Consider the following 11,719-nt stretch of genomic DNA (forward strand, 5'->3'; position numbering starts at 1 on the left):
TTGAACTCTGCATTTGCTGACTTGCGAAAAAAGCTTTTGCTTGAACTGCTTGAAAACATGGAGAGGACTCACTCTTGTATGGCTCATCTTTCCCCAATGTGATGGGCCTATGCAAAATATTTGCCTCGAAAGGATTTTGAAAACAATTGTGTCGTAATTTGGAAATGGATTGCCCCAGAATTTTGATCCATGAAAGGATTTAACCTTGGTTAACCGACTCTTGGAGTGGTTGACTTCTCTGTGCTCTTGAGGTAGCTTGCCCTGGTATGAGCGTTGGAGCGACTTAACTCACCCTAACTGAACATTGAGGGGGTTTTCCCCTGGCCAACATAACCTCTAGGTGATCTGCCCCTAGTTAATATAATTTTGAGATGATTTGCTCTGGATCAACTGATTCTTGAAATGATTTGCACATTTATTAACAGATGTTGGAGACTGTTTAAGACTGACCAATTCTTGGAGTAATTTTCCTATGATCAACTGATGTTTAGGTGGCATGCACCTGATTTGTGGGTTATGAGGTAGTCTTGATTCGGGTTAGCACCAACGAATGTCCAAGCTCCTCTGATTGTTCCTTATTGTTGGAATTTCCCTGACGTTAAGTACTGACTTGCAGTTAAAATTATTTATTCAAAAATGGTAATTTTAATGCGATACTCATGCAAGTTTTGAAAAGAATTTATTGGAATGATGTGATAATGTGTGACGAGTGGACCATGGGTCCAAATGTAATGCTGATTTAGCAATTTAAAGTGTGAAAGACACAGCGAGAATAATGACATTGATGTTGAATATTTGCAAATCTTTAGGAGTCAGTTTACGCAACCTTGTTGTAGTATGCTTTCGGAATAAACCCTACCTCAATTAGGTCTTTTGAGGGTTGTAACGTGGCTTGGTTCATGGTTATTGAAACAAAAGGATATAAGGCTCAAAGTTTATTTTAACCCACCCCTTCTTCATGATGATCTCCAATCCTACGTTCAATTAATTCAACCTACACATTCGTCTTTTTTGAAGGTGTAAGGATAAAGATGATGATTCAAAGTCTCTTGAAATGACAGTCACTTTATTTCATTTTCTGGATGTCGGTGACCCTTTGATTCTTGATATGGTGGTCACTAAATCTTGTTTTTATTTTGTTGAGGGTTTTCGTGACCTCCTTTGATTTTTCTTGATCCCTAACTTTTGCATGGACCGCTTTTTGAAGCTTTAGTCCATCGGGATTGCCCCTATTTTTGCCTAAGTCTACTTTTGGGGTATCGACTTAGCGGGCTTTTCTTTGATTCTTTTTTGAAAATTTGTGACTGCCAAGTCAATGGTCATTCGGAGAACAACCAACATAACTTTTTGATTTTTCAAGGTTCCTTCGACACTTTAGGATGTGTGCGAAGAATGGCATGTAGTTGATCCACATATTGGATATTTCATCTTGTGATTTGAATGCATAGTCAGATTAACTGAACACTACCCTGCCCCAGGTTTAATGTAAGGTTTTTTTAGATCCGAAAGAAACTTCTACTTCTAGGCTCGAAGTGGTTGACTAGGGATTAACTCCTTATCTCTCTAGTGTTTGGGGATTTGAAACAATGCCTGTACATCATCAGTAGGATTTTATCCGAAAGCATACAGTCAGCAATTACGGGTATTTTGTTTTCGTCATCCTCCCTCAAATCTTTGCTAAAACAAAAATTATGATAAAGAAAAGTGAATGGGAGAAATAATGATGTATTTTTTGTTTTTGATATAAGAGAAGAAAAATGAGCGAATGCGAGATAATTAATTCAAAACATGCATCATTACTTCATCAATATTACCATTAAAAACAACAATGTTTAAACACAAGCAGCTTTTAACAACAAAGAAACTACAAATGCAAAAATAGAAACAAATCAGTCCAACGATTGTCCGTGTTGAGGATGTCTTCCTTTTTTGATGAAACTATCATAGCTTCCACAAGTTAGTCTAGCTGATTTTTTATCGAGTCCACATCTCCTCCCAATGCAATATGACTTTGCTCCAACGGATCCATGATCTTTCAAGAGCTACTTCAAGTCTGATATGAGCATCGGGAAATCAACTGCAGGCTATGGACGAAGGGTGGATGAGTTTTTTTGTATTTATTTTTTGGTGAAAATGATATGAAATGTATGATGATGAATGTGAATGCAATGATATGTGTATGAATGTAGTGACATGTTTAGGATCATAAGTTCAAAGTGTTCTCAGATGGATCAGAATAACGGGTAAATGACAGATATCTCTGATTAATGGAACCCCATGGGTAGGCTCTATAATTGGTAGGTTCCCAGAGTCATGGATATTTCTTGAGGACGTCACTGCCGTGACGAAAACTCGTCGGACAATAATATCCTTAAGAAGATCTCGTCTAGGTGAGGTCTTCGTATTGTCCCAACAAGGAAAACTCCATGAGGATTCTACTACACGACTCTCGAGTCCAGGGTTCTAACAAGGTTCTCAGAGTCATAGATCGAGGTTGGAAATATTACTGTAAGATAGTAATACGTCCAAGGGATCTCATCTGATTGGGGCTTTCGTATTAACCCAACAAGTCTGAAACTTTGTAGGTTAATACTACATAACCACCGGATATAGTGGGTTAAAAGGTCCCTAGAGTCATTGATCCAACTTGAAAATACTATCGTCGTGACGAAGACTCGTCGGAAAATAATATCTCAAGAGAATCTCCTCTAGGCGGGGTCTTCGTTTCTTCCCAACAAGGAAGACTCCTTGTGAGCGCCCACTACGCAACCACCAACTTAATCTTATGGTTTTTCTCAGACTCGGGTGGAGAGCTTATCTCACAAAGCACCCCCAACAGAGAGCCCCAAATAAGACATAGTCAATAAATCACAATACAATAATTACAACAGAATAATAATAATAGAATAAAAATAACAGACAAACAAACAAGATTAACACAAAATACAAAAACTGAACTAAATTAGGCTTCACTCTCTTTTGCTTGGAGCTAGTCCCCAGCAGAGTCGCCATCTGTCGCATCTCGAAAAATACGATTCCTCGCGATGGTCGCGGAAAAATTTATGTTCGAACAGAGTCGCCACCGAACTTTATTTATCCCAATAAAGGGATAGGAAAATATCGATAAAACCTTTAGGAAATTGAATAATGGTCGTCGCAACCATATTCGGGTTCGGGAGTGGATTACGTAAGGGGAAGGTATTAGCACCCCTTACGTCCGTTGTACTCAACGGGAACCTTTTAGTTCTAATGTGCGTTTCGAGTGTTAATTTATGTTTGTTTGTTATCTTTGGGTTATAAAATTATTAAAAATAGAAATGGATGGGAACCTTAGAAAGGGAAAGGGGAGGTTTTTTATTAGTGTGCTCGCGAAGATACATCAATCTCCTGCCTACGTATCCTTATGGTATAATAAGGAAATCAGAGCATTCGTAGTTCGGGGAACTACGGTTGGTTGGTGTCTTTTAGTGAACATATGTTTAGGTTGCATTCTAAAGGCTAAACGTTGGCTTGTCTACTCTCAGCGGAGGCTTAAACATTTAGTTTGTTGTGCGCATTAGAAAGGATTAACAGTGTTCTTTCTGAAAAGAGTTTCAGTCACATGGGGGTGACAAGTTGGATTAATATGTCAGATGTTTTGATTGGTCGAGATGTTTTTGGTCGGATGACGATTACTCGGATAGTCGAGTAAGACAACTCGTATCCTAACAGTCGGGAAAGGGAATAGAAGACTCTAGACCACTTTCTTTTTCATCTTTAATTATAGAAAGGATTTGATAATAATTAAGGTGTTTTAAATGGATGACGAATACTCAGATAATCGAGTAAGACAACCCGTATCCTAATAATCGGGAAAAGGAATAGAAAACTCTAGACCACTTTCTCTTTCATCTAAGTGATTATAAAAATAAGTTTATGTATGGTCGATGTATTTTTAGAATGAACGACAAGTGCTTGAATGACTGAGTAAAATAACTCATATTCAAGCATTTGAGAAGAGGAATTGAAAACTCAAAACCATCTCCCTTTTCGTACAGTTTGTTATGAAAATGATTTGATTAAGTTGTATGTTTGCGGAAAAATGACAATTGTTCGACTGACCGAGTAAGAGAACTCGTATTCGATCAATTGAGGAGTGAAGCTGAAAACTCAAAGTCAACTCCCTTTTCATTTAGCTTGTTTTTGAAAGTGTTTTGATTTAATCAGAGTTTGGAAGTTGGTAGAGGAACGACAATTATTTGACTAACCAAGTAAGAGAACTTGTATTCAAATAATCGAGGAGAAAAATTGAAGACTCAAAGTCATCTCCCTTTTCGTTTCTTATTATAAGATGATTCTATTTGTTTGTGCTTAGGTGGGTTAGAAATGACGATTACTTGACTAACCGAGTAAGAGAACTCGTATTCAAATAATCGAGGAGAAGAATTGAAAACTCAAAGCCATCTCCCTTTTCATTTCCAAATGAAACAGTATTTGATTGTGATCGGGCATTTTAATTTGATTTGGATAAAAATACTCGACATTTGATCGAGGTTTTAAATTTGTATTTTGTGAATGAATTGAACTACTTTAGTGTATTGTTGTTCTACTCGATTAAATAAAATCGAATAGGTCTCATTGTAAGAAAGCCCAAGAGTAAGCTATGTGAGGTCGATGGCGACGCTTAAAAGCAATCGGCTTATAAGGGTGTTTGAAAATGGACTCGATTTTGAATCGAGAATTGTGTGATTTTAATGATTTATCATGATAATTAGGGAAATCAAGTGATGAAGGTTATTATGAAAATATGACTTAGAACATGATTCATACGAACCTAAAAGTTACACAAATGAGTTTAATCAATCATATACAAAAATGATAGCTCAAACAAATTTACGAATTAAATCAACGATTGATTTTAAATCTACAAATAAAGTATTAAATCCATGATTAATTTTAACTTTTACAAATAAAATATTTAAAATAATAGTTAAGTAAATAAAATAATAAAATAAAAGAAACAATTAAGTCTATAGTAACAATAGTCTATATGTATTTTACATAAAAATAGGAGAAAACAAAATGGATGAAAAAATAAATAGTAATAAAAAAATGGGCTTTTATCTTTCCATCACTCAATTGACTCAAAAATCTACATTTTAAATTTAGATCTAAAACAAACAATGAATCCATAATATTTAAACAAATATCCTATTAAAAACTATATGAATTTGACTTTTTCAAACTCTTTATTTACTCTTCCTGAAAAAAGAACTTTGACAGACCAAACACAACAGGAACATTTTACAAACCCTGTTGTCAATATTTATAACAATATAAATGGCCTTTAATTTTGGAAGGTGCAACCAGTATGCAAAGTAAACTATATCATGAAATAGAAATGATACATTACTGGAGCGTAAATGCCACGACATACTCAAAGGTTACAACACCACTTCGACAACTTTCCAATCTATTTCCAAGTTGAAAACAAAAAAATGCACAATCAAGGGCACACAATAATAATTATCATTCTGATTTCAACAAAACTACAATTCCACAGAAGTTGTTATTGAAACGAAAATATAACCGACATAACAACACGACACGATAACATACGCGTGCCATTATATAAATTATTATAGAAAATCAAGAATTAGTAACAACAATGGAACATCACATACCCAACAAGTGCACCAAGTTGAAGACAAAACATTTTTGATAGTGAAATATGGAAAACGGCGATGAAATTCATAACAATTTAGTAGAAACAACCAACGATTTAAGCCAAACCGCAACAGCATAATAGATTTGTCTGAAGAAAAAAACTCGAGATCGTTACCGAAAGTGCAGGACTCCAATGCTACAAGTTGTTGTCGTAAATGGTCGATCGAAGAAATTCGGCATTGAGATTTATGCAATAAAGCCGACATGTAATGCAACCATATTGAAACCAAAACAAATATTAGAGCTATAAGCATGATTTAACAGCTAGAACAAAACCAGAATATGATACCAGTTCCTGTTTATAACAGTATTTTCAACATTATAATATCGAATACCAAAACGGTATAACCCAATCGGAAAGGAAGTAAATATGCAATTGAAACAGAAATATAATCGAAACATTTACGCGTCGAAGCTGCGAATGATATTTGATTTTAAATGCGACAACTTAAGCACACAACAACAACAACAACACGATCACATTGAAAACACCCCGGAAAAGAATATTACAACATACCCATCAGCATAGATTACTGCAACCGAATCAAAACCAAAAACAGTGGTTATAACAAACAGCATAACATCCAGGAAAACATGACATAAACTGTTATACGCGATGCCAAACCATTTTAATTCCGCAGCAAGAAAATAATAGCATTAAACCTGTAACCAATCCATTGTAATCAATACTAAATTACCCCGACATAACACATCATGAAGTTTAATATGCCCACAAAATCAACATGATACGATTAACGGGACGTAAAGAGAATCACATCAACAAACCTGTTGGATATAACAATAAACAAAAGCCTTGCCCATAAGAACAATATAACACTTTGCCAAACGGAAAATCAACTGGACGTGCCAAATATAAGTTGCAATTCAATATGTATAATGCTCACAAATTATCATAACAGCAAAAACCTTCTAAAGTTAGTTACCACAACACCTTGTTAAGATAATCTACAAACTAAAATACAATATGAAATCAGTAGAGAACAATGAGGCCAAAGTCGTATTCAAACCGACTATCAAATGGAATCAATTTCAGAATATCCATATTACTATAATAGTTGCAACAATTTGTGATACAAGAGAAATCAACACAAACCAGTGATAAAAGTTTATCGTAATAACAGAGTTACTCTCAAAACAAACCAGTGATAAAATTTTACTGTAATAACAGAGTTATTCTCAAAACAAACCAGTGATGAAAGTTTACTGTAATAACAGAGTTATTATCGAAACAAACCAGTGATAAGAGTTTACTGTAGTAACATAGTTATTCTCAAAATAAACCAGTAACAAAATTTTACTGTAATAACAGAGTTATTCTCAAAACCACAACACAGTAAGGATACGAAATCGAGATTTTTACCGAAATTGTGTCACTACTGTCATTTGTTGTCGTTGCAGAGCTGAAAGGTTTGTTGCTTGGTTTCGTCGGTTGTGGAAGCACGGCGGAAAGAAACGAGGCGAAGTTGCTCAAATTCCCGTTGTTGCGGAAACATGGGTTGAGTCGAGGTTGTAGTTGACGGTGTGAATAGTGAATTCGAACACGAACGGAGGTTTATTGGTGATGAGCTGAGCCGTGTCGATTCCGGCGGAAGGAAAAAGATGAGCGAGGCGATGGTGTCGATGTGGTGTTATGCGGCGGGTTTTGAAGGTGTGCCGACAATGGTGTTTTTCGCCGGTTTTGTGAGGGATTTGGATGGTTGGATCGGCGGGTGTTGTGGTGTTTAACGGCAAACCGTGAGGTTACGTTTTCTCGTTGATGGCTGGTTTACTTGGTGAGTTTTGTGGAGTGTTCAGGTGAGTGAGGGGTTTGGTTTGTTAGTGGAGGTGTGTGTTGATGTATGGGAGGAAGGAAGTTCACGGTGAAACGGAGGTGGGTGGTGACCGAAAGTTACGTGGGTGTCGCGCTCAGGGGAAGACGAAGAGGTTTCTTTTATTTTTCTGTTTTATATTTTTTATCCTCTCTGTTTTCCAGCCAGGGGGTTTAAAATGTGATGGAGATCAGGTTGAGAATCCGGTTTGTGTTTTAATTGTGTGAGGATGGAGTTTTTTTGAGATGAACAGTGGGAGCCTTAAAAAGAGGAACTGTTTTTGCGTTTTTTCTCCCCCTTTCTTTTTACTGTGTATGGGATATAGATAATAGTGGTAGGAGTATCAGTAGGAGCATCCCCCTGTGTGCCCTTTTTCCTTATTTTCCGCTGAGAGAGAGTTCTTAGTGTAGATAGCCTCTCTCTCTTTCTTCCTCTTTTGTCTTTTTTTCACAGAAAAAACGTTGAGTGTGTTATTAAATAAGGGGATTGAGAAAGATTTTAAGTATGGTCAACGTGAATGACAAGGTGATAGGTGGCGTGCAGAGTGAGGGAAACGTGAGAGAGTGAAGGAAATCTGTGTGAGAGAGAAAATGTATCATAATTTTATTTTTCTTTTCTTTTTATATTAATAATTCTAATTATATATTATTTAAAGAAAAATAATTATTAGATAATAATTTAATTTAGAAAAATATAATAATAAGATAAATCCCTAATTTTGGATACTAGAATAAAATAAAAGACCGATTATAAATGGAAGTCGGAAGAAAATTTGCTCGAAAAATTAAATCAGACACATTAAAATGATCAGCACAAAATATACTTATTGAAAAAATACAGCGTTTCTTCAAATGCTGAAATAAATTTTCACCGGTTAAAAGCCTCAGGCGGGTCAAAATGCAACCGAAATAGTCGCTGAAAAATATAACGAGCACACCAGGTTAAACTACGTGAACCGTAGATTAATAATACTAATGTCTGTAATTTTAATTCTGAAACTTTTTACCCGCTGATTTTACATGTTCTTGAGAAATGATTTAACCAATTTGTCTGTATTTTCAATAAATTTATTCTGAATGATATTTTAGGTTTTATTCATGATGAAATGCATGTCATGTTGTGCGTATGATGCAAATAAAAAATGAAATCAGATTTACGAAAATTTAAATATGGCCGGACAAAATTGGGGTATGACACTACCCTGCTAAGGGAAGCAAACAATGCTTATCTCTACTGGGGATAATTTTCACCGAACCTGATCCGCTTGGGGACCTCGCTGGGGGAAAACCATCAAGACAACCTCCGCTGGGAAGCCTGCCCACTTCAGCCTTGGAAAAAAAACACAACCCTGCTGGGGAAAGGCGCTCAGAACCTACTGGGGATCACGGTACTTCAAACCCGACAACTGAGAAACAAACCACCCCCGGACACCTCCGTTGGGGATATAGCAACCTTTCAGGCTCAGTGGGGAACTAACAGTCTTCAGACCCACTGGGAAAAAGGCCACCTGCCGACCTGGCTGAAAAACATCTTCAACCCTGCTGGGGAAAAACATCTCCCCACCCTGCTGGGGGAAAGGCATTTCGAACCTGATTGCTGAGAAACAATCTACCCACAGACACCTCCGCTGGGGATACGGAAACCTTCAGGCTTGCTGAGGAGACAACGATCTCGAATCTGCTGTGGAGAGAACACTCCCAAATCCACTGAGGAGATACGGCCTATTTGACACGGAACACTTGTCGACTCGTCGAACACTGGCATTTATCCTCCAACCACAGTGTCAACTTTCCACTTTTGAGAGCTCCCCTGATTCATTAACTAGTATTCTCGTCTTTTCTAGGCTTCGAGACAATTGATCTCCTCAGATTTGGGCTAACTCTCTAATCTTCAGACTTTGAAGAGTCTTCTTGATTACCCTCTAGGATCGTCGTCGTAATTTTTCCACTGTCCTTTCACCGTTCTTCTATCCCTTGCCCCTGATTGGACTCTGCGGGGATCTCTTTTGTCAAAAGGCTTCATATTACAACCTGCAAGTGAGTGAAAATATATAACAGCACATGCACAAGAGATCGTTAGATAAAAGCGTGTCCTAGGCGTGCCAACATTTCAACACCTAGGTCACTCAAACTTCCGAATAAGATTTCTAGATTTCAATCTTATAAGCATGCATCGGAAGGGATCTCCATGTTTCAAAATGCAAATATTCTTTATCAAACTAAACAGATGTTTTTGCAATCAAAGCGGTAATGAAGACAAAAACAAATTATTTGACTAAACATGCATTTTATTGACTGAAAAAAGGTGGCTCAGAACCGAGCAACACACAGGAATCAAACCCTGAAAAGAGGTGGTTGCGCACAAAAGGAAAAATCTATCCTAATGGCAATGTGAAACCGTGATCTCATCGGGTTCCAACTCGGTTACACCCCATATGTCCTCAAGACTTTCCGCACTTTCCGCTTTCTGAACAAGACGCTTCGGATCGATCTCTGTCGGGGATTATCCAAGTCATATCCAAAGCACAAACGACCATGCTAGACGCAGTTGTTCGTTTCAATCCCTCTTTTGCCTGGACCGCCCTTTCGGGTTTTCGGTCTACAGGGATACCCTTTTTTGCCCAAGTCGCCCTTGTGGGATTTTCAACTTGCCGGGTGTATAGTTTTTTTTTTCTTTTATCCCTAATTTTTGCCCGAACCTTTTCTTCTTTTCTCTTGGTTCGCCGGGATGCCCTTTTTTGCCTGGACTATTTTATTCTTTTCGTCCAGCGGGTCTCTTTTACGAAGTATCTTTTAACTGCGTCCGCATTCACAAGGGATGGAAAATCCTCGTCATCCGTGGTCGTCAACAACAAGGCTCTGTCAGAGAAAACCTTTTTGACCACGAATGGGCATTCATAACTGTATATCCACTTGCCCCACGATCGTCCTGAGGAGGAAGGATCCTTTTCAACACCACTTCTCCTACGTGGGATGCACGAGGTCGCACCTTTCGGTTAAGAGCCCGTTTCATGCACTAGGTACAACTGCCCCATGACAAATAACTGCCATCCTTTTTTCCTCAATCGGGCTCCCTTCATACCGAGTCCTTATCCACTCGGCCTTTTCTAATTTCTCATCCATCAGGACTCTCCACAATGGGATCTGGACCTCAGTAAGTAATACCACTTCTATCCCATACACGAGCGAGAGCGGCGTTGCCCCAGTAGACGTACGTACCAAGGTCGATACCCAGGATACAAGCTTCGTACTCAGTTACCATTGTCAGTGCATTCCAATGTTATCCGGACAACAAAAAGGACCGTGGGCTCCCCTTCGGTGTAACCAAAGCAATACCAATCCTGCTTCCATTCACGCTAATGACCCCATCAGACATCCGAATCCGTTCGGATTTAGGGTCAGGCCCCTCCTCCGGGATCGGTTCCTCACAATCTTTTGATTTGAGAACCTCGATGTCCTCATCAAGGAATTCAAACTTCCTCGGTTGATAATCCTCAAGGGGTTGCTAGGCGAGGTAATCAGACAATACACTTCCCTTGACCGCCCTCTGAGAGTATCACAAATCAGTCAACATTCCTTTTGCCCTCTCGCAACCCGTCCAGTCAATGCAGGCTTCTTAAACACATACTTGATCGGATCCATCTTGGACATCCACAAAATGGTATGAACCAGCATATACTGTCTCAGTTGGCGAGCAGCCTATGCCAAAGTACAACAAGTTTTCTCGAACAGTGAATGTATTGTTTCACAATCGGTAAACTTTTTGCTAAGGTAAATTGCATGCTCTTTTCGACCAGACTCGTTATGTTGACCCAGTACACACCTCATAGACCCCGAGAGGGCTGTCAAGTACAGAATTAATGACCGTTTCTCCACCGAGAGGCATCAGAATCGGAGGCTCCTACAACTTATTCTTTTGACCTTTCAATGCCCCTTGGCAACCATTATCCACCTGACCGTTTGCTTTTTTTTCCAGCTTGAATGGGTTCCCACGCGTGGCGATTAGATGAGATGTGAACCATGAAATGTAGTTCAATCTGCCTAAGAGACCACGAACCTCTTTTTTTTTGTTTTCGGTTCAGGCATTTCTTTGTATTGCTTTTTTCTCTCTCTTATTTTATTTTTTTTTTATTTTTTTTTATAGCAGGATCGGCCTCGATTCCTCTTTCGTTCGCAATAAGCCTC

The 11,719-nt window shown here is 38.2% G+C and overlaps 1 long non-coding RNA gene across 1 annotated transcript; it reads right to left on the reverse strand.

Moving 5' to 3' along the window:
- Positions 1 to 6,107: 6,107 nt before the first annotated feature.
- LOC127133576 (uncharacterized) lies at positions 6,108 to 8,108 on the reverse strand. The gene is made up of 2 exons (XR_007807536.1): positions 7,088 to 8,108; positions 6,108 to 6,239 (listed from the first exon to the last, which is right to left on the reverse strand). It is a non-coding gene; the product is annotated as an uncharacterized LOC127133576 (long non-coding RNA).
- Positions 8,109 to 11,719: the final 3,611 nt, after the last annotated feature.

This window comes from Lathyrus oleraceus, chromosome 1, assembly GCF_024323335.1.
Source record: "Lathyrus oleraceus cultivar Zhongwan6 chromosome 1, CAAS_Psat_ZW6_1.0, whole genome shotgun sequence".
NCBI lineage: Eukaryota > Viridiplantae > Streptophyta > Magnoliopsida > Fabales > Fabaceae > Lathyrus > Lathyrus oleraceus.